This window comes from Lagopus muta, chromosome 10 (genome assembly GCF_023343835.1).
Source record: "Lagopus muta isolate bLagMut1 chromosome 10, bLagMut1 primary, whole genome shotgun sequence".
Lineage (NCBI taxonomy): Eukaryota > Metazoa > Chordata > Aves > Galliformes > Phasianidae > Lagopus > Lagopus muta.
The window spans coordinates 19722546-19749978 of NC_064442.1; the positions used below are offsets into that span (position 1 = coordinate 19722546).

The 27433-nt window shown below is 50.3% G+C and overlaps 3 non-coding genes across 3 annotated transcripts; 2 read left to right on the forward strand and 1 right to left on the reverse strand.

The window, feature by feature from the left end:
- Positions 1–3736: 3736 nt before the first annotated feature.
- TRNAQ-CUG (transfer RNA glutamine (anticodon CUG)) lies at positions 3737–3808 on the forward strand. Its single transcript has one exon. It is a non-coding gene; the product is annotated as a tRNA-Gln (tRNA).
- A 7311-nt stretch (positions 3809–11119) lies between these two features.
- On the reverse strand, positions 11120–11191 carry TRNAQ-CUG (transfer RNA glutamine (anticodon CUG)). Its single transcript has one exon. It is a non-coding gene; the product is annotated as a tRNA-Gln (tRNA).
- Positions 11192–24455: 13264 nt separating this feature from the next.
- TRNAQ-CUG (transfer RNA glutamine (anticodon CUG)) lies at positions 24456–24527 on the forward strand. The gene has a single exon. It is a non-coding gene; the product is annotated as a tRNA-Gln (tRNA).
- The last annotated feature ends 2906 nt before the right edge of the window (positions 24528–27433 follow it).

Sequence of the window (27433 nt, forward strand, 5' to 3'; positions counted from 1 at the left end):
AAGTGACATAGCATCAGCCTCCCAGAGCACCCGCCTGTCATCATGAATGGGGAAGAGATGGGAAAAACCCTGAACCGCAGGCACACATGAGTCACGCGGCTGTGGAAAGCAGTGGAAAAGGTGTCCTGGCCTCAGGCACGCCAGGAATAGCAGGCCTCCCAAGTGCCACTTTCCTCATCATAGACATTACTGAAGGGCTTTGAACCATTCCTGAAGCAAGTGGAATGTCTAGCGCTGCGTCCTTCGAAAGCGCTGCCTCTCTGTGACTAGTGCAGATCCTATGTCACTTGTCTTGGCTTGGAGAGGACTTTTGGATATGATCCACCCAACCCAGTGTCTGATGAAAGCTCACCCAGGTGAGCTTTCTCTGCTGGATCACCTGGGAACAACTGCTTGGCACTGCCCGGTCCAAGCCTGTGGGTGTCCCCTCTTCCTGACAACACTACTTGATGACTGCGGAGAAGTAAATGTGAGCCGGCGTCGGAAATGGGGAAGGAAGCCAAACTGGAGAAGCAAGGAAAGGTGATGATCATGTGGAGTGTGTTCAGTGTGCGTTCCCTGTGGGGATGATCAGAGGCCTGGTGCTCCAGCCCTGTGGGGATAGCGTGACATTGTGACGCAGAGTCTGAGAGACCAGGGTTTTCTTAGCTGCAAGGCAAAACCTTCTACCTGTGGGCATGAAAGAGCAGCCCTCCAGTGCCTAGAAAAGATGACAGAGTTGGCAGGAGGAGGTCATCTTGCCTTGCTTGTGTCCTGAACAGCTGGCAGGCCACGGCAGCTACTCCAGGTACATCAGACCAGACAGAGGAAGTGTTTACAGCCCAAACATAGAGCTCTTGTCATGCATCTTGGACGTTCATGACAATCCTTCATAGGAGCAACCAAAGGAACTCTCAGCTAGTAAGGGCTCTGCACATGTCAGCATCTTGCTGTGGGACTCAAGGTACACATATAATCTACCCCTGAATCCCTTCCATGGACTCCAGAGCCCAGGGGAAATGAAAAGACAAAACTTGGCCTGCGTGGTTGTCACGTGGCCTGTTCACGGGAAAACAGAATGCTTCCTTCTGTCCTGCTTTGGGCCCAGCAGGCTGGCAAGTGAGAGGTTTGCATCATGAAAGACTGGTGGAAGGCTGTGCCTGTCTTGAAGAGTCTGGAGAGTGAAGGAGGAATGGCAAGAGATGTACCCGAGTGCTGTGGAGAGGGACTGCGCTCCAGTGGCAGTGGGAAAGAGGCATGTGTGCAGCCCGTGCTGCAGAGGTGGGTCACAAACGGTACTGTTTCTGAGGACTGCAGCTTCATGGAGGGAGCCTGAGTGCAAGGCATCTCAGGAGGTCCATTGCTAGTCCAAGGAAGAGTTACAAGCATGGCTAGTCCAAAGTGAGGGCACACTGCTCAGTGTGTGGCCTTGTTGAAACTGCAGGTTCATAATGCAGGCATGCAGAGTCCTCAACTTCTTTGGATACTTGCTTTGTGCTTTCCTTGTGAAATGCTTGTGGTCCTCAAGCAGCCCATCAAGTCTTTGTTTAGCACCGTAATGCCCAGGGAGGAGATGACGGTGGAGCAGTTGGATCTGGACTGAAGGAGGCTGCATGTCATGCAGAGCCCTCACGGGAGCAGGCTCAGGGCCAGAACTGCAGCCCTTGGAGAGAGAAGTTCATGGATGAGCATTTGACCCTGCAGGAGCTGCCACCCACGGGACACACATTCTGCTGTGTTCCTTTCCTAAAGGAGAGCACCCTGTTGTATGGACACGTCCTGGAGCAGTTCTTGAACAATTGCAGCCTGAGCATTGCACTGTACACTAACCTTACCTCCACATTCCCCATTCCTCTGCAGCGCACTGTGGGATGATGAAGAAGAGGATGGGTGGGAGAAGACAGATGTTGTTTTAAGTTTCCTTTCATCTCTGGATATGTTAGCCTGCTTTTAATAACAGGCAGCAGATTACATTAATCTGAGTCTGTTGTTCTCATAACAGTCATCAGCGATGGATCTCCTTGTTCTTGTCTCAACCCTGGAGTCTGCTTTTAGTGAACCTATACTGAGGGCTGCAGAAAGCACCAACTTGTGAACAGATGGTCCTCACTGTTAACGTTTAAAGGAGGACACCTGACAGCACTGAGTCCCCGCGGATCTTCCCTGAGGCCCTGGGGCTTTGCTGGCTGACCTGTTCCCAACCCTTGCACACAGAGAGGTGGAGGTTGTGCCGTCCTCTGTTCTCCTCCTCTGGGGAAGAAGTGCAAAATGACATGTGGTGGAGATGATGGAATCTGGCAACTATTTCATTCTGCCCAATGTACTTACCGGTGTGCTGTAAAGAAGGAGGGGGCTCCTCAGTGCCTTCTTTCAGTCCCAGGTCTACCAGCCTGAGCAGTAAAGTTCCTGCGGAGAATGGGGCACCTGGGTGTATTGGGTGAAGTGTGTAAAGGAGAAGGGATACCTGGAGTGACCCTGAGGGGATAGTGAGGAGAGAGAGGATGAGTGGTAGACCCTTGCTGGTACACAGTTAGTTCCCTGCATTGGTGCCACTGAAGAGAGCAGAGCAGTAAAAGGTGATTGATGCAGAAACACTTTCCCTCTCCTGCAAATCCTACCCAGCTTGTCCTATTTTTTGTTTGTCTCATGTGCCTGGCTCATGTCTGCAGCCAGGGTGTGTGGATGGCACAGGGAAGCTGCCTGCAGATGCATGCAGGTCTCAGCAGAGCCAGCTCTTGTCTTATCTTCCCATCAGATTCTAGCAGTGCAGCCTACCCCACACCTTCCTGGGCCTGCTGCCAGTGCCTGAGTCTGGTCTCCACCCACAGCAGGTAAACCAGTGCTGTCCTGGGAGCCTTGGAAGCCCCACCTCCTACACAGCTGGGCTGGGCAGGCAGCCCTGCAGGATCAGGTCAGAGAGTCTTCTCTGGCTCCCTGCTTCTGCCTGCCCTTGCTGCTCCCTGTGAGCTGGAGGGTAGTGGCAATCATTCATTGTGGCTGGGGCTGTCCACTTCCATCTGCTCTGTCCTGATCACATTTGTCCCTTCCTTGCCCAGCAGCACTCCAAAAATGCTGTGGAGCAGCACTTGCAGCGCACCACTCAGCTCTGCCTGGGAAGACCAGTTGTTTGGGGGAGAGGGGCTTGTGCTAGCTAGGCTGACACACAGCGGGTGCACGCAAATGCCCACACAAGCATGGGCATGTGCAGGCAGCATAGTTCTGAGCTGGATGGAGAGCAGCACCAGTTGGAGCATTCAGGGGAGCAGTAACAGGCCTCGCGTAGCACAAACAAGAGCTCCAACCCATGAGGCATACGGAGGTGAGCTTACCCAAAAAGCTTTAAAAGTGAATCCTGACCATAACAAGACATCAGAGAACTGTGATCACCTGGATACAGGCTTATGCTCCTTTGGTGTGAGACCTTGCTTTCTTTTTGCTGTCTCCTGGTATATTATGTCGCTGTGGAACGAGGTTGTGGATCTGCATGCAGTCGTGTCAGTAGCCAAGGAAAGTAGGCATAGGAAAGCAGGCATAGGAAAGAACTCTGAGACATGAGAGCAGTAGGCTTTCCTGATTGCCATCCAGGATTAATAGTTAGCCTCAAGACTGAATTCTCTTGAGTGCCATCAGAGGCAGCCATTGCATGTTGTGGGACCCATGAGAAGGTGTGTTGTGTCTTCCTGCCAGCTCAGCGTTCTGCTGAAGCCTCCTGTCCGTCCATTCTGTTGCTGAGAGGACATAGAGCAGGTGTGCAGCTGGTCCCATGGTGTAAAGGTGAGCACTCTGGACTCTGAATCCAGCGATCTGAGTTCAAATCTCAGTGGGACCTCTACTTTTGGGCTCCCAAACCATTGCCCACAGCTGACTTTCACCTAAGCCTGAAACTGAACTAATTAATGCATACCAGACGTCCTTCTTGCCATCCTTCCTTCTCTGTGCTTTTAGCCATGCAGTGGCCTTCCCCGACATGGTTCCTCCACACCTGCCTAGCTTAGTGAGCACAGGCCCTGACCCTTCTTTGTTGCCTTCTGATTGATGGCTGCTGCCTTGTGAGGGAAACCAGCAGAAGGTCACTGTATCCCACAGCAGCTGAGGTGCAGACCCTGCAGTCCAATCCTGCTCAAGGCATGGTCGAGAAGAGCAGGCTGTTCAGAGCCGTGTCTGGGGGCATGTTGCTTATTCCAGTGAGACAGACTCCTCAGCATCCCTGGAAAGCTCAATCCCATCTTTGTCCATCTTCACAGGACACAAGGAATACTGTGTGTGGTGTTCTGTGGATTCCCACTGATGGCATGGCTTTTTGTCCTCTCACAGGGGTGGCACTGAGAAGAGGCTGCCTCTCTTGTGCCTCTTCTTCCTGCCCAGCCTCCCTCTGCAGGTACTAAAGTCGAGGACGGGATGCCCCCTGAGCCTTCTGCCCTCCGCACAAACCATTCCCTGCTCTTCCTGCTTCTCCTGTTAGAACACATCACAGAAGCACAGAGTGGTTGAGGCTGGAAGGAGCCACAGCTGGACGTGTTGTCTTTTTGTAGCTGGGGATGGACTCGCTGCCATGGGACAGGGCAGGTTCTCCCTCCTCTGTTTCCAGTGAGAAGAGGTAAGCTGAGGGCAGTGGGCACTGCTTTTCTAATCAGAGCAGGTGACCAATGGCGTTAGGAGGAAACAAAATCACAATTCCAAGATCTGCAGCACAAAGATTTTAATGGGAAGGGAAAAGCAAAGTGGCTCCGTACAGAGAGGGAGAAAAATGTTTTTAGTTTTCAGGGAGGTTGAGAGAACGATCCATCCATTTCTAGGATGTGTTCTCCAGATGGGACAATCCATCGGCTTCAGCAGATGAATCTGCTGGGCGGGCGAGGCAGACACAGCCCAGAGCCCCCCAGACCAAGGGAGCCCCCAGAAGAGATGGGAACGCCCGCAGAGCTGAGGGAGCTGCCAACAGCAGCTGACAGAGAGGATCCCACAGCTGTGCTCTGAGGGAAGGAGGTGAGGATGGGGCCCGGCAGGGTCACCACCACAGGGGAGGCCTGGATGGCCACAGTTGAGTCAGCGCAGCGGGCGACACATGGCTCATTGCAGCTGCTTGCCAGTGGGGTTGGGCCAGAGGCACCGCAGGGGGACGGGACGCAGGGTCTGCAGCACGACATCTCTCGCTGAGGGAGGCAAAGCTGAAACACAGAGCAGGGAGGGAACACGGACCCAAAAATCAGTCAGCCCGTCTTTCTTTGCGTTGGCTCTCTCACCAACTCCCTTTGCTGCCCTCCAGCTCTCTTTCTGGCTCCGTGTCCTCAAAGCACCTGCAGATGCTGTTGCTACCACAGTCTGCAGTGTGACAGCTCTCCTGCAGGCTGAGTTGGAAAGACTGTCAGGAAAGCTGCGACTAACTGGGTGCTGATTGCACCAGGACTGCCTCCTATGTTCCTGGTGCCGTCACATGGGTGAAGATTGCTGACACTAGACCAGGACATAGAGGCAGGCCAGAAAAGACGTTGGACCAAACTTGCTGGGAAAACACACCGGGTCGTTACAGTTCCCATCATCCTCAGCACGCCATCTGAATTGCCCTGCAGAAGAACGCTTCCCACTTCTTGAAGAAGACCCGGGAGAGTCTCTGGAAAGACTCATCTCTCACATGAATTTCACAACGTTGAAGATGGCGCAGGATGCACCCGGCTGTTCTCTTCGAGGCCAGCTGCTGCAGGTCCTAATTCTCTGGACATACGTCCTCCATGCCAACAACCATCAGTCTCACTATGTCACTGAGATAGCGTCTCTTCCCAGCCCTCCACCCAATTTCCCAGTGGACTACACAGACCAAGTAGCAAGGGGACTCAACAGCAAGGGGACAGCACTTGGTCCCAGCTGGAGAGCTGGAGTGACTTTGTGCTTACCTCGTTCCTCAAGGAAAGTGAGGGAAGAGGGGGCGATGCAGAGCCTGCAGCAGCACGGGCTTTTATGCTGTGTTGCAGAGGCCCCACAGGGCAGAAACATTCCTGGCTCATGCAGCATTGAAGCATCTGGTGCTGGCTGATTGCAGGGACCTGCCAGGTAATTAAGACCACTCTTCTTTCATCTGAAATGTTTAGCTCCAGAATCACACTGTCTGACATCAGATTAATTCATCTGTCCCCAGATGTCGTAAGACCAAACGAGCGGGAAGACTCAATCTCCTCTGGCAGGCAGGAGTTAGAGCCGTGATCAGATTTCCTATGCACATATACTGAAAGTTATGTATTCTATTTCTATGCACGTACACGTGTATATACTGTGTGACCAAACAGATGCCCGCATCCTTTCCTGAGCATTACCCACACTCAGATTGACCTGCTTTTCTCTACATGTTCATACCCCTGGCCTGAGGCCTAGGATGTTTTCTTTTGCGGAGCAGCTTCGGACAGTGTTCCACATAGTGAAGTCTCTTTGTTGTGGGCCACAGATGCAACATCCCATTCCATGCATTTCAAAGTACAAAGGCACATGGGATTAGCCTCCCAGAGCACCTGTCAGTCACTGTGATGAGAAGACCACAAAGAAGAGTTGGGGAAACCCCTGAAGTGCAGGCACACACAAGTCACGTAGCTGTGGAGTGCGGAGCTTCTGGACTCTTTTCTGCCACAGCACTGCTTTCTTCATCAAGGTCGTTTCTAAGGTTCTGTGTGCCATTCCTGAAACAACGAGTGTTTTACACATTCTGGTCCTGCTGCCATTCAAAGCATTGCCTTTTCATGGCTGGTGCGGACCTAGAGTTACTCATGTTGTACTGGAAAGGGCCTTTGGAGATGATCTACTCCAATCCTCTGTGGGTTGCAGGCACACCTAGATGAGGTTTCTAGGTGGGACACATCACCCTTTGTAGATCTCCCCCACTACATGGAGTTTTCGTGTAAGTCCTGGCCCTAACTGCACTCCACTCCTTCAATTTCCCCTGATGACTGGTTTACTTACTGGCCGCTTTTGTGAGGTAAGAGGCATTTTTGGCCACCAAATTGGAACGCCTCCACCTGAGAAGGGGCTGATGTGTCGGACACCAGAAGTAACCTGGGGCTCTCTCTGATGACCTTCCCACACCTGCAGGAAAAGTTGCCAGCAGTGCTGCTGAGAAGCTCCTGAAGTAGCGGAGTAAGCACTGCAAATGGAGGGGAAGGAGACAGCAGAATTGAAGGAATGAAGCCTTCCTACATCTGGGACTGGAAGGGAAAGACGTGCTGAGACAGATTTCCCCTCCTCCTTCCAGTAAGTCCATCAGGAAGAGCTTTCTGGGCACGCGCATGCAAGTGATATGCTCAGCAGGTGGCGCAGTATTTCTGGCCATGGTTGTAGCAATGTTCATGCAAAGAAGGATGAGGCAACCTCTTTTGTTGCAGTCTGCAGCATTTAGTCAGAGCAGTTGAGAAGAAGGGGATTGGGAGGCAAACCAGAAGCATTTCTCCAGTTGTGAGAGAAGATCAGGTTTGTGTTCTGCGGCCCAGGAGAACCTCGTGACGTCAAAGAAAGCCACATGCAAGCACTTGCACCTGGGTTGAGAAACCCCCCACTACTAATACGAGCTGAGGGATGAAAGGATGGAGAGCAGCCCTAACAAAAAGGACTTGGCCATACTGGTGTGTGGCAGCAGCTGGACGTGGGCCAGCAATGTACCCTTGCAGACCAGGAAGCCAACATCCTGGTCCAAGCAGTGAGGCCAGCAGGGAAAGAGAGGAGATCCTGGCACTCTGAATCCCTGCTCTCCCAACATCTCCTTTTATAACAGTCTCCGTATTGCAGAACGATTGATTTTGGCAGTGTTCTCTGCGGGACTTCTTATTCTGATTTTGCCTGGGCATGGCCTTGTGGCCATGGGACAAGGAAGGTTCTCCCTCCTCTGTTTCCAGTGATAAGAGGAAAGCTCAGGATGGCTTCTGCTGCAGAGCAGATGCAGAAATGTTTCGGGAAGAAAACAAATCACAAGTGCCAAGGTATGCAGCACAAAGTCTTTAATGAGAAGGAAAGCAAAGTGTCTCTGTACAGAGAAGAAGAAAAATGTTTTCAGTCTAAGGGGAGCCCGAGAGAACGATCCATCCATTTCTGGGATGTGTTCTCCAGATGGGACGATCCATCAGCTTCAGCAGATGAAACTGTTGGGCGGGCGAGGCAGACACAGCCTCGTATACTTCATCACTGAATTTTACCGAGACAGTTGGCCATGCACTTCTTGCTGGAAAAAGCATGAGGACATTCCCCAAGGAATGATGCTTCAGAGATGATAGGGAACATGTGACATGGCTATAGACATTCCCAGTCAGCAATCTCATGAGAGAGAAGCATTTCACTCTCAGCTCCACTCTTCCTTGTTATATATCTGCCTTTGTTGACTTTTCCTTGGTAAAAAACAAATAAAAAAACATTGCTGTTTCTGTAAGTGCATACCGAGTACAGGCAATGCCATCGTAGTCTTCACTCCTCCCTGCATCCCTGCAACAGCCCTGTTGATCTAGGCCCCTTTCCCCATCTGCAGTCATGCCATCCAGATGTGTCGATGGAACTTACACCAGCATCTACAGCACATCTCTGATGATGCCCAGGGAGAAACGTCTCACAGATTTAGCCTGAGAGCTTGGACTGAAAGGAAAGAGCTAACCACTGGTGTCCTTCATGCCTGACGTTCACTGTGACTGGTGGCCATGCTCACCAGGAACAGAGTAATGCTACAAATGACATTTCTGTGACGGAAATCCAATTGAAACCCCTGGAATGCTAAATGGAGAATTCCAACTCGAGTAATTGGCCTAGGGACACAGGAATACAGAGGAACTATTCTGATGGTAGGCAGTATGAATCTGCAGCATATCATTTCAGAGGAAAGAAGCAAGATAATTACTAGCAAGGTCTTGGCAGTCACCAACTGCTACCTGTTTTGATGCTTCATGACCATGGAATGTTTCTGTCGTCACGTGCCTCAGGAACACGGCATAAAAGCCCATGCTGCAGCAGGCTCAGCATCGCCTTTGCTTCCCTCACTTTCCTGAAGAAACGAGGTAAGCCTCCCTTCACTCGGACTCTGCCTGTGGGCTTGACTGCTGTCATGCTAGCTCCTCAGTTTGGCTCTGATTTAGGCTGCCTCAGTATGGAAATGGCAATCCAAATGTTTCAGGACTGTGAACGCTTTTCCTGAGGAAGAGTGGTGGATGTGTGGAGGTGGGAAGAAGTGGGATCTTTCAGGGCAATTCCGATTCAGGGAGTCAGAGGCAAGGATGTACGCCCTGCAGAGTCATTGCCTGCAGCAGGTGGCACTGACCAAATAGCCAAGTGCATCCTGTGCTATCTTCTTTGCCTAGATTTTCATTTTTTGAGACGGGTATGATCAGTCTTTCCTCTCTTGACTATCTTGACTACCCCAAAACTGGGTGAGACCCCATGTGCGGCGTAACTTAGAGAACACAATGAGGATGGTAGGAGCAATGAAGGACAGCGTGCATTTCTAAGTGGAGATTGCTGTGACATCTCTTCGTCTCAGACTTCATGCATTGTTCCAATCTCAGCAATATTTTCTGTGCTACTGCACCATGAAACACAGCAGGTAGTCCTGGTGCAACAAGCATCCCAGGGAAATCAGTGATTTGCTGCCAGACTCTCCAATAGGACCTACAGGTGCAATGGCACAGCTATTATCCGTGCTAGCAGAATCGTCTGCACTCCCTTTCAGAGCACGGAACTGAAAACAGAACGAGAGCGGAGCAAGGAGTGAGGGTGAGAGAGCCAACGCAGAAAAAGAAAAGACTGACTGATTTTTGGGTCCGTGTTCCCTCCCTGCTCTGTGTTTCAGCTTTGCCTCCCTCAGCGAGAGATGTCGTGCTGCAGACCCTGCGTCCCGTCCCCCTGCGGTGCCTCTGGCCCAACCCCACTGGCAAGCAGCTGCAATGAGCCATGTGTCGCCCGCTGCGCTGACTCAACTGTGGTTATCGAGGCCTCCCCTGTGGTGGTGACCCTGCCGGGCCCCATCCTCACCTCCTTCCCTCAGAGCACAGCTGTGGGATCCTCTCTGTCAGCTGCTGTTGGCAGCTCCCTCAGCTCTGCGGGCGTTCCCATCTCTTCTGGGGGCTCCCTTGGTCTGGGGGGCTCTGGGCTGTGTCTGCCTCGCCCGCCCAGCAGATTCATCTGCTGAAGCCAATGGATTGTCCCATCTGGAGAACACATCCTAGAAATGGATGGATCGTTCTCTCAACCTCCCTGAAAACTAAAAACATTTTTCTCCCTCTCTGTACGGAGACACTTTGCTTTTCCTTCCCATTAAAATCTTTGTGCTGCAGATCTTGGAATTGTGATTTTGTTTCCTCCTAACGCCATTGGTCACCTGCTCTGATTAGAAAAGCAGTGCCCACTGCCTTCAGCTTACCTCTTCTCACTGGAAACAGAGGAGGGAGAACCTGCCCTGTCCCATGGCAGCGAGTCCATCCCCAGCTACAAAAAGACAACACGTCCAGCTGTGGCTCCTTCCAGCCTCAACCACTCTGTGCTTCTGTGATGTGTTCTAACAGGAGAAGCAGGAAGAGCAGGGAATGGTTTGTGCGGAGGGCAGAAGGCTCAGGGGGCATCCCGTCCTCGACTTTAGTACCTGCAGAGGGAGGCTGGGCAGGAAGAAGAGGCACAAGAGAGGCAGCCTCTTCTCAGTGCCACCCCTGTGAGAGGACAAAAAGCCATGCCATCAGTGGGAATCCACAGAACACCACACACAGTATTCCTTGTGTCCTGTGAAGATGGACAAAGATGGGATTGAGCTTTCCAGGGATGCTGAGGAGTCTGTCTCACTGGAATAAGCAACATGCCCCCAGACACGGCTCTGAACAGCCTGCTCTTCTCGACCATGCCTTGAGCAGGATTGGACTGCAGGGTCTGCACCTCAGCTGCTGTGGGATACAGTGACCTTCTGCTGGTTTCCCTCACAAGGCAGCAGCCATCAATCAGACGGCAACACAGAAGGGTCAGGGCCTGTGCTCACTAAGCTAGGCAGGTGTGGAGGAACCATGTCGGGGAAGGCCACTGCATGGCTAAAAGCACAGAGAAGGAAGGATGGCAAGAAGGATGTCTGGTATGCATTAATTAGTTCAGTTTCAGGCTTAGGTGAAAGTCAGCTGTGGGCAATGGTTTGGGAGCCCAAAAGTAGAGGTCCCACTGAGATTTGAACTCAGATTGCTGGATTCAGAGTCCAGAGTGCTCACCTTTACACCATGGGACCAGCTGCACACCTGCTCTATGTCCTCTCAGCAACAGAATGGACGGACAGGAGGCTTCAGCAGAACGCTGAGCTGGCAGGAAGACACAACACACCTTCTCATGGGTCCCACAGCATGCAATGGCTGCCTCTGATGGCACTCAAGAGAATTCAGTCTTGAGGCTAACTATTAATCCTGGGTAGCAATCAGGAAAGCCTACTGCTCTCATGTCTCAGAGTTCTTTCCTATGCCTGCTTTCCTATGCCTACTTTCCTTGGCTACTGACACGACTGCATGCAGATCCACAACCTCGTTCCACAGCGACATAATATACCAGGAGACAGCAAAAAGAAAGCAAGGTCTCACACCAAAGGAGCATAAGCCTGTATCCAGGTGATCACAGTTCTCTGATGTCTTGTTATGGTCAGGATTCACTTTTAAAGCTTTTTGGGTAAGCTCACCTCCGTATGCCTCATGGGTTGGAGCTCTTGTTTGTGCTACGCGAGGCCTGTTACTGCTCCCCGAATGCTCCAACTGGTGCTGCTCTCCATCCAGCTCAGAACTATGCTGCCTGCACATGCCCATGCTTGTGTGGGCATTTGCGTGCACCCGCTGTGTGTCAGCCTAGCTAGCACAAGCCCCTCTCCCCCAAATAACTGGTCTTCCCAGGCAGAGCTGAGTGGTGTGCTGCAAGTGCTGCTCCACAGCATTTTTGGAGTGCTGCTGGGCAAGGAAGGGACAAATGTGATCAGGACAGAGCAGATGGAAGTGGACAGCCCCAGCCACAATGAATGATTGCCACTACCCTCCAGCTCACAGGGAGCAGCAAGGGCAGGCAGAAGCAGGGAGCCAGAGAAAACTCTCTGACCTGATCCTGCAGTGCTGCCTGCCCAGCCCAGCTGTGTAGGAGGTGGGGCTTCCAAGGCTCCCAGGACAGCACTGGTTTACCTGCCGTGGGTGGAGACCAGCCTCAGGCACTGGCAGCAGGCCCAGGAAGGTGTGGGGTAGGCTGCACTGCTAGAATCTGATGGGAAGATAAGACAAGAGCTGGCTCTGCTGAGACCTGCATGCATCTGCAGGCAGCTTCCCTGTGCCATCCACACACCCTGGCTGCAGACATGAGCCAGGCACATGAGACAAACAAAAAATAGGACAAGCTGGGTAGGATTTGCAGGAGAGGGAAAGTGTTTCTCCATCAATCACCTTTTACTGCTCTGCTCTCTTCAGTGGCACCAATGCAGGGAACTAACTGTGTACCAGCAAGGGTCTACCACTCATCCTCTCTCTCCTCACTATCCCCACAGAGTCACTCCAGGTATCCCTTCTCCTTTACACACTTCACCCAATACACCCCGGTGCCCCATTCTCCACAGGAACTTTACTGCTCAGGCTGGTAGACCCGGGACTGAAAGAAGGCACTGAGGAGCCCCCTCCTTCTTTACAACACACCGATAAGTACATTGGGCAGAATGAAATAGTTGCCAGATTCCATCATCTCGACCACATGTCATTTTGCACTTCTTCCCCAGAGGAGGAGAACAGAGGACGGCACAACCTCCACCTCTCTGTGTGCAAGAGTTGGGAACAGGTCAGCCAGCAAAGCCCCACGGCCTCAGGGAAGATCCGTGGGGACTCAGTGCTGTCAGGTGTCCTCCTTTAAGCGTTAACAGTGAGGACCATCTGTTCACAAGTTGGTGCTTTCTGCAGCCCTCTGTATAGCTACGCTAAAAGCAGACTCCAGGGTTGAGACAAGAACAAGGAGATCCATCGCTGATGACTGTTATGAGAACAACAGACTCAGATTAATGTAATCTGCTGCCTGTTATTAAAAGCAGGCTAACATATCCAGAGATGAAAGGAAACATAAAACAACATCTGTCGTCTCCCACCCATCCTCTTCTTCATCATCCCACAGTGCGCTGCAGAGGAATGGGGAATGTGGAGGTAAGGTTAGTGTACAGTGCAATGCTCAGGCTGCAATTGTTCAAGAACTGCTCCAGGACGTGTCCATACAACAGGGTGCTCTCCTTTAGGAAAGGAACACAGCAGAATGTGTGTCCCGTGGGTGGCAGCTCCTGCAGGGTCAAATGCTCATCCATGAGCTTCTCTCCCCAAGGGCTGCAGTTCTGGCCCTGAGTCTGCTCCCGTGAGGGCTCTGCATGACATGCAGCCTCCTTCAGTCCAGATCCAACTGCTCCACCGTCATCTCCTCCCTGGGCATTACGGTGCTGAACCAAGACTTGATGGGCTGCTTGAGGACCACAAGCATTTCACAAGGAAAGCACAAAGCAAGTATCCAAAGAAGTTGAGGACTCTGCATGCCTGCATTATGAACCTGCAGTTTCAACAAGGCCACACACTGAGCAGTGTGCCCTCACTTTGGACTAGCCATGCTTGTAACTCTTCCTTGGACTAGCAATGGACCTCCTGAGATGCCTTGCACTCAGGCTCCCTCCATGAAGCTGCAGTCCTCAGAAACAGTACCGTTTGTGACCCACCTCTGCAGCACGGGCTGCACACATGCCTCTTTCCCACTGCCACTGGAGCGCAGTCCCTCTCCACAGCACTCGGGTACATCTCTTGCCATTCCTCCTTCACTCTCCAGACTCTTCAAGACAGGCACAGCCTTCCACCAGTCTTTCATGATGCAAACCTCTCACTTGCCAGCCTGCTGGGCCCAAAGCAGGACAGAAGGAAGCATTCTGTTTTCCCGTGAACAGGCCACGTGACAACCACGCAGGCCAAGTTTTGTCTTTTCATTTCCCCTGGGCTCTGGAGTCCATGGAAGGGATTCAGGGGTAGATTATATGTGTACCTTGAGTCCCACAGCAAGATGCTGACATGTGCAGAGCCCTTACTAGCTGAGAGTTCCTTTGGTTGCTCCTATGAAGGATTGTCATGAACGTCCAAGATGCATGACAAGAGCTCTATGTTTGGGCTGTAAACACTTCCTCTGTCTGGTCTGATGTACCTGGAGTAGCTGCCGTGGCCTGCCAGCTGTTCAGGACACAAGCAAGGCAAGATGACCTCCTCCTGCCAACTCTGTCATCTTTTCTAGGCACTGGAGGGCTGCTCTTTCATGCCCACAGGTAGAAGGTTTTGCCTTGCAGCTAAGAAAACCCTGGTCTCTCAGACTCTGCGTCACAATGTCACGCTATCCCCACAGGGCTGGAGCACCAGGCATCTGATCATCCCCACAGGGAACGCACACTGAACACACTCCACATGATCATCACCTTTCCTTGCTTCTCCAGTTTGGCTTTCTTCCCCATTTCCGACGCCGGCTCACATTTACTTCTCCGCAGTCATCAAGTAGTGTTGTCAGGAAGAGGGGACACCCACAGGCTTGGACCGGGCAGTGCCAAGCAGTTGTTCCCAGGTGATCCAGCAGAGAAAGCTCACCTGGGTGAGCTTTCATCAGACACTGGGTTGGGTGGATCATATCCAAAAGTCCTCTCCAAGCCAAGACAAGTGACATAGGATCTGCACTAGTCACAGAGAGGCAGCGCTTTCGAAGGACACAGCGCTAGACATTCCACTTGCTTCAGGAATGGTTCAAAGCCCTTCAGTAATGTCTATGATGAGGAAAGTGGCACTTGGGAGGCCTGCTATTCCTGGCGTGCCTGAGGCCAGGACACCTTTTCGACTGCTTTCCACACCTACATGACTCAGGTGTGCCTGCGGTTCAGGGTTTTTCCCATCTCTTCCCCATTCATGATGACAGGCGGGTGCTCTGGGAGGCTGATGCTATGTCACTTTGAACTTGGAAATGCGCATTTCATTCAACTTCAATCTCCCCTCTTTTGGTTTAAAGTTGTTCCCCCCTCCTTCTTCTTCCTCCTTCTTCTTCTTCTTCCTCCTTCTTCTTCCCTCCTACAAATGACACAGAAATGTCATTTGTAGCATTACTCTGTTCCTGGTGAGCGTGGCCACCAGTCACAGTGAACGTCAGGCATGAAGGACACCAGTTGTTAGCTCTTTCCTTTCAGTGCAAGCTCTCAGGCTAAATCTGTGAGATGTGCTGTAGATGCTGGTGTAAGTTCCATCAACACATCCGAATGGCATGACTGCAGATGGGGAAAGGGGCCCAGATCAGCAGGGATGCGGCAGAGGCAGTGAAGACCACCGAGATACTGCTTGAACTCAACATGCGCTTACGGAAACTGCGCTGGCTGTTACTTCGCTATACGCCAAAGTAATGGCAATGAAGGCAGATTGACAGGAAGGGAGAGTAGAACTGGGAGCCAGACACTCTTTTCTGTAGAGGTTGCTGGCTGGGATGTCTAACCACTGCCACATGTTCCCTGTCAACTCTTTAGCAGCATTCCTTGGCAGCTTGATGATGTCCTCACACTTTTACCAACCAGATGTGCTCTGCCATCAGCCTCTGTGAAATTCAGTGTTGAAGTATCTGAGAGTTCTCTTCTGAAATGCTCTGAGTGTGCAGGCCATGGGAAAGTAACGCTATGAGACGCTATTCCTCCTTGTGGGCAATCAGAGACATGCAGGAGGTTGTGGGAGAAGTTCAGACAGAACATGGAGATCGTACAGTCCCAAATGAGAGATAAGACCCACGTGCCCATGGATGTTTTCAAGCTCAATGGCATGGAAAAAATGATTGGAGCTAGAGGAAATCCCCCTGTAAGCTGCACTGAGGACCACCTGTATGTTTCCTACACTCATCACGCTAATGCTCATGCTCTTTGACAACTCGATCAGCAAGGTAGACAGTAGAATTGAGTGTGCCCTGAGTAAGCATGCTGATGTCGTTAAGCTGAGACTGATAGTGAAGAAGGAGGGGGGAACAACTTTAAACCAAAAGAGGGGAGATTGAAGTTTGATGTTAGAAAGACGTGTTTTACTCTGAGGGTGGCGAGGCGCTGGGACGGGTTGCGAAACAAGGGTGTGGAGGTAGTGAAAACAGAGAAGGGTAACTTGAAGAGTGCGTGAGGTGGACTGTGACTAGGATGTCTGTAGCCATGCTTCGTGGTGGTCCGACGGACTGTCTGTACACCCATCATTGTTTTATCTCTTCCTAACGACGGTGGGCCATGTAGTCATATTCAGTGTTGACGGAGACCAGCTCAAGACGCCTGGGACAGACGGGCTTAAGGCTCTGGTGGCGCAAAAGCAAAGTTTATTGTTGTTACAGGGTTTTTATATCTTTTAGCTACAGGAGTATACAATACTTAAATCAGATAACATTCATGTGGCTGACAGCAATACATCATTGGTTAGTTAGCTCTTTTATTATGATCAGTACAGTGATCAAAAGGTGTTCTCTCCACAGAACATGTTCTGCTCTTGGTCATGGAACGAAGAAGCTGTTAATTATGCTTGCTGGTTTCACATGGCAGTCCTTCCCTTTCAGGAGGGGCCGCATGTTACACGTGGCAGTCCTTCCCTTTCAGGAAGGGCCGCATGTTACACGTGGCAGTCCTTCCCTTTCAGGAGGGGCTGTGTGTTCCCTGTTTGACCCTTTCAGGCCAGCCAGGTCTGTTTTGCTTAACAGTCTTCCTCATTCCACCCTTTTCTATTTTATTAGACCAGGGGTGGTGGTGGTTTGTTTTTTGTGTTTTCCATTTCCAATTTTTTAAGATTTATATGCAAATTTTGGAGTTTATTTGTTATCATTTTCATCAAGCATGGACAAGCAAGAATTCCTATTATTATCATTATGGCAATGACTATCAGCTTATAAATTCCATTTCTAAATGATTTGAAGGACGGAAATGCAGATTTTAGAGCGCTTATAAATGTAGTAGTTTGAGTTGCTACTGAAAGATCTATATGGTGCGATTGTATCATATCGTGAATGTGCTGTCTCAATTCCCTAAGATCTAATGATGTGTTCGCATTATTCCATATGCCTTGAAGATGATCTTGTATTTTGTTCCAAGAGAATTTGGTATTATTGTATTCAACAGGAGTCACACAGATAGCTCGGTATTCTGCATGACATAAGAGAGATTCACGAGTAGCTATAATTTGTAACTGTCTTCCCAGGATGTCTACTGTATCCTTTAAGGAATTGAGACGCAGTTCAATCTTTTCATCCCAAGTAGCTTGATTTTGTAAAGCTTTAGATACATTAATTGATAATTCATTAACATAAGCTGCTGTCTGAATACTAGTTGTTAAAGAAATAGAAGCTACTGTAGTTACTGCTATGGCAGCAATGAGCGCAGCTATTCTGGCTATTATTAATCTGACCATTCGCTTAGATCTCTCTATTAATTGCAAAGAAGTTTCTTGGAGAATTTCCATTCCCTTATCAGCATACCAATAATGTGTCAAATTTACAGGAAGATAGACATAATCAGGTTGCTTTACTAACAAGAAGGAACTACTGCTACTATTAAGACAATTAGAGATTACACAATCGGTACAACTCACTATGCTATTCACAATATTTAGCGGTCCGCTTAAAAAGGCATAAGGTTCTGGAACACAAGCTCGCATATAAAACTCAGTTGTATAACTCTCTGCAGTCATTGCCCATTTATTATTTATTTGAATCCAAGTCAAGTTTAATTGTTTTGCTTTGATTTTTTCCATGGCTGTGACTGCTTTCCATAAATTAGAATAGAACGTATGATTGTTTTTTGTCCAAATTCCTGAAACCAAATTAATTGGTCGCCCTTGATTTCCTATCATATTCCAATCACAGATAGTGGAATCAATGCACACTGTTTCGTTAGCTCGACATGCTCTCCATAAAGGTGCAAATTCTGTTTTTGGAGTGATTGTGCTTTGACATAAAGGAAAATTTAAGGGAGGTGTTCCAGAACCTCTTGTCCCTTTAGATAAATCTATATAGAGAAAATTCAGAGCCCAGTGAATTCCTGTTGAAACATTGGTATCCCAATCTTGCTGCATTATAATTTGTTCACACAATGGATTCGTCTGGGTTAGAGTCAGTCTCTGAATCTTCCTTTGCAGTTTTCCCATCTTTGTTTTCGGCATGACGGACGTATCTCTCCGGTATCCACCACGGTGAGGTTTCGTCTGTAGGGAAAAAACAAACATATCCTCTGCCCCAAATTAGTGCAGGATCAGGACCATAAATTTTACCGTCCATTGGATTTCTCCAATATACCATTGGTTTATCTCTTTTTATTACTCCAATGTCTATCAGCAGCCAATTTTCTATTATCATCCAATGTCAAAAAATTTAAAACAAATAATGCATGTGATAACATAGAGGACGGAGTATCTTTAATTCCTCATGTCCCCCTTTTTATTTTCTTTAGTTGAGTTTTCAATAAATGATTAAATTTTTCTACTATACCTTGGCCTTTTGGATTATATGGAATTCCAGTTTTATGGTCAATTTTAAAATGTCAACAAAAGGTTGCAAAACCGCTACTTACATAAGCTGTCCCGTTATCGGTTTTTAATGATTTCGGTGTTCCCATAATGCTAAAACAATGCAAAAGATGGTTGCATGCATGAGAGAGTTTTCACCAGACAAGGCTGAGGCTACTGCAAAGTGAGAGAAAGTGTCAATTGTTATATGGACATAAGAAGATTTTCCAAAAGAAGGTACATGTGTGATATCCATCTGCCATAAATCATTAGGCATTAATCCTCTGGGGTTCACTCCAAAATGAGGAACTGGTAATAAAGGGGCACAAGAAGAACCGTTCCGCATATTCGGAAGTCCAAAGCAAATATTCACCTCCACTTAACACAGCCTTTGCCAAGCTTTTCCAGTCATAAGGGGGAAGAATATTAGCAGCTTTAAGCTCTTTCAGTTGTTTAAAAGGAATAGGTTCATAATCATTCAGAATGCCACCGTTTGCAAGTTGACGCTGTATGACAGGGAAAACTTGAGACGGGAAAAGTTGCCCAGAAAATTCATCAATTGTTTCCCCAGCTTTCCTTGCTTCTTTGAGCGCTAATTGCATAGGGGATTGTTGCATAAGCAAAGCATCTACTCCAGGCGGGGGAGGCATTCGCCCTGCTCGAAAGGCAGGTGAAACAGCAAGGGGATCTGATCTAACCTGATTGACTATCTGCTGTGTCTGCACAGCGGCACCAGCAGCCTGTAACGCTGGGAATACAGCCGCTAAGTCCTTATGGTGATATTCAGCAGCCTCTTTTTCTAACTCTCCCCAATCATCAGGGGGTAAAATATCCTTTGTTATGTTAGTGCTAGGAGGTTTACAAGGCGGCAAGCCGTTTGCTAATTTACAAATCAAAGGTTGCTCATACTGGGGAGGGGAGGGTGCGGGTGCTGATGGCATAGACGAAGGGATATGATCAAGAGATTTTGATCGCGACAAGGCAGGATATAGCTTTTCTGTTGAGCGAGTGGTCCGCTGCCACTTCTCATCTCCTGTGTCTCCTCTGAGACATTCTTTTATTAGAGTCCAAAGTGTAAAGGTATCAATAGGTACCTTCTCAGGGCCATGCACAGCATAATAGCCCTGGAGTCTTTCACCTACTTTATTCCAAGTTTCAATATTAATAGTTCCATCCCTGGGAAACCAGGGGCATACTTCCTCAATAAAATCTAAAAAACGACTAATCTGACCCCGAGTCACTTTTACTCCTCGGGCAACTAATAATGATTTCAGCATTGCAGAAAAAATGCCTCGTTCTGTACTTGCAGCTTGTCCCATTTTATTTAACAATCTGTCCAATTCCCTAGTCCTTACCTCCCTATTTCAACTTACCAACCGCGGCTCGTGGGAGGAAGCGACGCCTTTGTCATTTGGAGACCGAGAGTTCCCGGGTTTCGGCACCAAATGACGGAGACCAGCTCAAGACGCCTGGGACAGACGGGCTTAAGGCTCTGGTGGCGCAAAAGCAAAGTTTATTGTTGTTACAGGGTTTTTATATCTTTTAGCTACAGGAGTATACAATACTTAAATCAGATAACATTCATGTGGCTGACAGCAATACATCATTGGTTAGTTAGCTCTTTGTATTATGATCAGTACAGTAATCAAAAGGTGTTCTCTCCACAGAACATGTTCTGCTCTTGGTCATGGAACGAAGAAGCTGTTAATTATGCTTGCTGGTTTCACATGGCAGTCCTTCCCTTTCAGGAAGGGCCGCATGTTACACGTGGCAGTCCTTCCCTTTCAGGAAGGGCCACATGTTACACGTGGCAGTCCTTCCCTTTCAGGAGGGGCTGCGTGTTCCCTGTTTGACCCTTTCAGGCCAGCCAGGTCTGTTTTGCTTAACAGTCTTCCTCACAGTGTGATGACGAGTAGAGGTGAGAGTCATGCTCTTCTCTTTTATGGGGCTCTTGAGAGGAATGTCCACAGCCATCTTCCTTGGTGACTTGAACATGTTGTCCATGTTATTCCAAGCAGGAACAGATATCAGCCTGGGTAGTGGAAGAAGCTGTTGGCACTCACCAAATCTGGCTGTGGGAGTGAGATCAAAGTAATGCCGGCGTCCTTCCCTAAAACTGACCCATACTCAAATTAACCTGCTTTGCTCAGCGACGCATTAATCTCATTGAACACAGTCCTGCATGGCCTCCTTTTGAGGAGAGGCTCGGGGCTGGGAGTCCACTCCGCGCATTTCCAAGTTCAAAGTGACATAGCATCAGCCTCCCAGAGCACCCGCCTGTCATCATGAATGGGGAAGAGATGGGAAAAACCCTGAACCGCAGGCACACCTGAGTCATGTAGGTGTGGAAAGCAGTGGAAAAGGTGTCCTGGCCTCAGGCACGCCAGGAATAGCAGGCCTCCCAAGTGCCACTTTCCTCATCATAGACATTACTGAAGGGCTTTGAACCATTCCTGAAGCAAGTGGAATGTCTAGCGCTGCGTCCTTCGAAAGCGCTGCCTCTCTGTGACTAGTGCAGATCCTATGTCACTTGTCTTGGCTTGGAGAGGACTTTTGGATATGATCCACCCAACCCAGTGTCTGATGAAAGCTCACCCAGGTGAGCTTTCTCTGCTGGATCACCTGGGAACAACTGCTTGGCACTGCCCGGTCCAAGCCTGTGGGTGTCCCCTCTTCCTGACAACACTACTTGATGACTGCGGAGAAGTAAATGTGAGCCGGCGTCGGAAATGGGGAAGAAAGCCAAACTGGAGAAGCAAGGAAAGGTGATGATCATGTGGAGTGTGTTCAGTGTGCGTTCCCTGTGGGGATGATCAGAGGCCTGGTGCTCCAGCCCTGTGGGGATAGCGTGACATTGTGACGCAGAGTCTGAGAGACCAGGGTTTTCTTAGCTGCAAGGCAAAACCTTCTACCTGTGGGCATGAAAGAGCAGCCCTCCAGTGCCTAGAAAAGATGACAGAGTTGGCAGGAGGAGGTCATCTTGCCTTGCTTGTGTCCTGAACAGCTGGCAGGCCACGGCAGCTACTCCAGGTACATCAGACCAGACAGAGGAAGTGTTTACAGCCCAAACGTAGAGCTCTTGTCATGCATCTTGGACGTTCATGACAATCCTTCATAGGAGCAACCAAAGGAACTCTCAGCTAGTAAGGGCTCTGCACATGTCAGCATCTTGCTGTGGGACTCAAGGTACACATGTAATCTACCCCTGAATCCCTTCCATGGACTCCAGAGCCCAGGGGAAATGAAAAGACAAAACTTGGCCTGCGTGGTTGTCACGTGGCCTGTTCACGGGAAAACAGAATGCTTCCTTCTGTCCTGCTTTGGGCCCAGCAGGCTGGCAAGTGAGAGGTTTGCATCATGAAAGACTGGTGGAAGGCTGTGCCTGTCTTGAAGAGTCTGGAGAGTGAAGGAGGAATGGCAAGAGATGTACCTGAGTGCTGTGGAGAGGGACTGCGCTCCAGTGGCAGTGGGAAAGAGGCATGTGTGCAGCCCATGCTGCAGAGGTGGGTCACAAACGGTACTGTTTCTGAGGACTGCAGCTTCATGGAGGGAGCCTGAGTGCAAGGCATCTCAGGAGGTCCATTGCTAGTCCAAGGAAGAGTTACAAGCATGGCTAGTCCAAAGTGAGGGCACACTGCTCAGTGTGTGGCCTTGTTGAAACTGCAGGTTCATAATGCAGGCATGCAGAGTCCTCAACTTCTTTGGATACTTGCTTTGTGCTTTCCTTGTGAAATGCTTGTGGTCCTCAAGCAGCCCATCAAGTCTTTGTTTAGCACCGTAATGCCCAGGGAGGAGATGACGGTGGAGCAGATGGATCTGGACTGAAGGAGGCTGCATGTCATGCAGAGCCCTCACGGGAGCAGACTCAGGGCCAGAACTGCAGCCCTTGGAGAGAGAAGCTCATGGATGAGCATTTGACCCTGCAGGAGCTGCCACGCACGGGACACACATTCTGCTGTGTTCATTTCCTAAAGGAGAGCACCCTGTTGTATGGACACGTCCTGGAGCAGTTCTCGAACAATTGCAGCCTGAGCATTGCACTGTACACTAACCTTACCTCCACATTCCCCATTCCTCTGCAGCGCACTGTGGGATGATGAAGAAGAGGATGGGTGGGAGACGACAGATGTTGTTTTATGTTTCCTTTCATCTCTGGATATGTTAGCCTGCTTTTAATAACAGGCAGCAGATTACATTAATCTGAGTCTGTTGTTCTCATAACAGTCATCAGCGATGGATCTCCTTGTTCTTGTCTCAACCCTGGAGTCTGCTTTTAGCGTAGCTATACCGAGGGCTGCAGAAAGCACCAACTTGTGAACAGATGGTCCTCACTGTTAACACTTAAAGGAGGACACCTGACAGCATTGGGTCCCCACGGATCTTCCCTGAGGCCGTGGGGCTTTGCTGGCTGACCTGTTCCCAACTCTTGCACACAGAGAGGTGGAGGTTGTGCCGTCCTCTGTTCTCCTCCTCTGGGGAAGAAGTGCAAAATGACATGTGGTCGAGATGATGGAATCTGGCAACTATTTCATTCTGCCCAATGTACTTATCGGTGTGTTGTAAAGAAGGAGGGGGCTCCTCAGTGCCTTCTTTCAGTCCCAGGTCTACCAGCCTGAGCAGTAAAGTTCCTGTGGAGAATGGGGCACCGGGGTGTATTGGGTGAAGTGTGTAACGGAGAAGGGATACCTGGAGTGACTCTGTGGGGATAGTGAGGAGAGAGAGGATGAGTGGTAGACCCTTGCTGGTACACAGTTAGTTCCCTGCAGTTGTGCCACTGAAGAGAGCAGAGCATTAAAAGGTGATTGATGCACAAACATTTTCCCTCTCCTGGAAATCCTACCCAGCTTGTCCTATTTTTTGTTTGTCTCATGTGCCTGGCTCATGTCTGCAGCCAGGGTGTGTGGATGGCACAGGGAAGCTGCCTGCAGATGCATGCAGGTCTCAGCAGAGCCAGCTCTTGTCTTATCTTCCCATCAGATTCTAGCAGTGCAGCCTACCCCACACCTTCCTGGGCCTGCTGCCAGCGCCTGAGGCTGGTCTCCACCCACGGCAGGTAAACCAGTGCTGTCCTGGGAGCCTTGGAAGCCCCACCTCCTACACAGCTGGGCTGGGCAGGCAGCACTGCAGGATCAGGTCAGAGAGTTTTCTCTGGCTCCCTGCTTCTGCCTGCCCTTGCTGCTCCCTGTGAGCTGGAGGGTAGTGGCAATCATTCATTGTGGCTGGGGCTGTCCACTTCCATCTGCTCTGTCCTGATCACATTTGTCCCTTCCTTGCCCAGCAGCACTCCAAAAATGCTGTGGAGCAGCACTTGCAGCACACCACTCAGCTCTGCCTGGGAAGACCAGTTGTTTGGGAGAGAGGGGCTTGTGCTAGCTAGGCTGACACACAGCGGGTGCACGCAAATGCCCACACAAGCATGGGCATGTGCAGGCAGCATAGTTCTGAGCTGGATGGAGAGCAGCACCAGTTGGAGCATTCAGGGGAGCAGTAACAGGCCTCGCGTAGCACAAACAAGAGCTCCAACCCATGAGGCATACGGAGGTGAGCTTACCCAAAAAGCTTTAAAAGTGAATCCTGACCATAACAAGACATCAGAGAACTGTGATCACCTGGATACAGGCTTATGCTCCTTTGGTGTGAGACCTTGCTTTCTTTTTGCTGTCTCCTGGTATATTATGTCGCTGTGGAACGAGGTTGTGGATCTGCATGCAGTCGTGTCAGTAGCCAAGGAAAGTAGGCATAGGAAAGCAGGCATAGGAAAGAACTCTGAGACATGAGAGCAGTAGGCTTTCCTGATTGCCATCCAGGATTAATAGTTAGCCTCAAGACTGAATTCTCTTGAGTGCCATCAGAGGCAGCCATTGCATGCTGTGGGACCCATGAGAAGGTGTGTTGTGTCTTCCTGCCAGCTCAGCGTTCTGCTGAAGCCTCCTGTCCGTCCATTCTGTTGCTGAGAGGACATAGAGCAGGTGTGCAGCTGGTCCCATGGTGTAAAGGTGAGCACTCTGGACTCTGAATCCAGCGATCTGAGTTCAAATCTCAGTGGGACCTCTACTTTTGGGCTCCCAAACCATTGCCCACAGCTGACTTTCACCTAAGCCTGAAACTGAACTAATTAATGCATACCAGACATCCTTCTTGCCATCCTTCCTTCTCTGTGCTTTTAGCCATGCAGTGGCCTTCCCCTGACATGGTTCCTCCACACCTGCCTAGCTTAGTGAGCACAGGCCCTGACCCTTCTGTGTTGCCGTCTGATTGATGGCTGCTGCCTTGTGAGGGAAACCAGCAGAAGGTCACTGTATCCCACAGCAGCTGAGGTGCAGACCCTGCAGTCCAATCCTGCTCAAGGCATGGTCGAGAAGAGCAGGCTGTTCAGAGCCGTGTCTGGGGGCATGTTGCTTATTCCAGTGAGACAGACTCCTCAGCATCCCTGGAAAGCTCAATCCCATCTTTGTCCATCTTCACAGGACACAAGGAATACTGTGTGTGGTGTTCTGTGGATTCCCACTGATGGCATGGCTTTTTGTCCTCTCACAGGGGTGGCACTGAGAAGAGGCTGCCTCTCTTGTGCCTCTTCTTCCTGCCCAGCCTCCCTCTGCAGGTACTAAAGTCGAGGACGGGATGCCCCCTGAGCCTTCTGCCCTCCGCACAAACCATTCCCTGCTCTTCCTGCTTCTCCTGTTAGAACACATCACAGAAGCACAGAGTGGTTGAGGCTGGAAGGAGCCACAGCTGGACGTGTTGTCTTTTTGTAGCTGGGGATGGACTCGCTGCCATGGGACAGGGCAGGTTCTCCCTCCTCTGTTTCCAGTGAGAAGAGGTAAGCTGAGGGCAGTGGGCACTGCTTTTCTAATCAGAGCAGGTGACCAATGGCGTTAGGAGGAAACAAAATCACAATTCCAAGATCTGCAGCACAAAGATTTTAATGGGAAGGAAAAAGCAAAGTGTCTCCGTACAGAGAGGAGAAAAATGTTTTTAGTTTTCAGGGAGGTTGAGAGAACGATCCATCCATTCCTGAGATGCGTTCTCCAGATGGGACAATCCATCGGCTTCAGCAGATGAAACTGCTGGGCGGGAAAGGCAGACACAGCCCGGAGCCTCCCAGACCAAGGGAGCCCCCAGAAGAGATGGGAACGCCCGCGGAGCTGAGGGAGCTGCCAACAGCAGCTGACAGAGAGGATCCCACGGCTGTGCTCTGAGGGAAGGAGGTGAGGATGGGGCCCGGCAGGGTCACCACCACAGGGGAGGCCTCGATAACCACAGTTGAGTCAGCGCAGCAGGCGACACATGGCTCATTGCAGCTGCTTGCCAGTGGGGTTGGGCCAGAGGCACCGCAGGGGGACGGGACGCAGGGTCTGCAGCACGACATCTCTCACTGAGGGAGGCAAAGCTGAAACACAGAGCAGGGAGGGAACACGGACCCAAAAATCAGTCAGCCCATCTTTCTTTGCGTTGGCTCTCTCACCAACTCCCTTTGCTGCCCTCCAGCTCTCTTTCTGGCTCCGTGTCCTCAAAGCACCTGCAGATGCTGTTGCTACCACAGTCTGCAGTGTGACAGCTCTCCTGCAGGCTGAGTTGGAAAGACTGTCAGGAAAGCTGCGACTAACTGGGTGCTGATTGCACCAGGACTGCCTCCTATGTTCCTGGTGCCGTCACATGGGTGAAGATTGCTGACACTAGACCAGGACATAGAGGCAGGCCAGAAAAGACGTTGGACCAAACTTGCTGGGAAAACACACCGGGTCTTTACAGTTCCCATCATCCTCAGCACGCCATCTGAATTGCCCTGCAGAAGAACGCTTCCCACTTCTTGAAGAAGGCCCGGGAGAGTCTCTGGAAAGACTCATCTCTCACATGAATTTCACAACGTTGAAGATGGCGCAGGATGCACCCGGCTGTTCTCTTCGAGGCCAGCTGCTGCAGGTCCTAATTCTCTGGACATACGTCCTCCATGCCAACAACCATCAGTCTCACTGTGTCACTGAGATAGCGTCTCTTCCCAGCCCTCCACCCAATTTCCCAGTGGACTACACAGACCAAGTAGCAAGGGGACTCAACAGCAAGGGGACAGCACTTGGTCCCAGCTGGAGAGCTGGAGTGACTTTGTGCTTACCTCGTTCCTCAAGGAAAGTGAGGGAAGAGGGGGCGATGCAGAGCCTGCAGCAGCACGGGCTTTTATGCTGTGTTGCAGAGGCCCCACAGGGCAGAAACATTCCTGGCTCATGAAGCATTGAAGCATCTGGTGCTGGCTGATTGCAGGGACCTGCCAGGTAATTAAGACCACTCTTCTTTCATCTGAAATGTTTAGCTCCAGAATCACACTGTCTGACATCAGATTAATTCATCTGTCCCCAGATGTCGTAAGACCAAACGAGCGGGAAGACAGTCTCCTCTGGCAGGCAGGAGTTAGAGCCGTGATCAGATTTCCTATGCACATATACTGAAAGTTATGTATTCTATTTCTATGCACGTACACGTGTATATACTGTGTGACCAAACAGATGCCCGCATCCTTTCCTGAGAATTACCCAAACTCAGATTGACCTGCTTTTCTCTACATGTTCATACCCCTGGCCCAAGGCCTAGGATGTTTTTCTTTTGCGGAGCGGCTTCGGACAGTGTTCCACATAGTGAAGTCTCTTTGTTGTGGGCCACAGATGCAACATCCCATTCCATGCATTTCAAAGTACAAAGGCACATGGGATTAGCCTCCCAGAGCACCTGTCAGTCATTGTGATGAGAAGACCACAAAGAAGAGTTGGGGAAACCCCTGAAGTGCAGGCACACACAAGTCACGTAGCTGTGGAGTGCGGAGCTTCTGGACTCTTTTCTGCCACAGCACTGCTTTCTTCATCAAGGTCGTTTCTAAGGTTCTGTGTGCCATTCCTGAAACAACGAGCGTTTTACACATTCTGGTCCTGCTGCCATTCAAAGCATTGCCTTTTCATGGCTGGTGC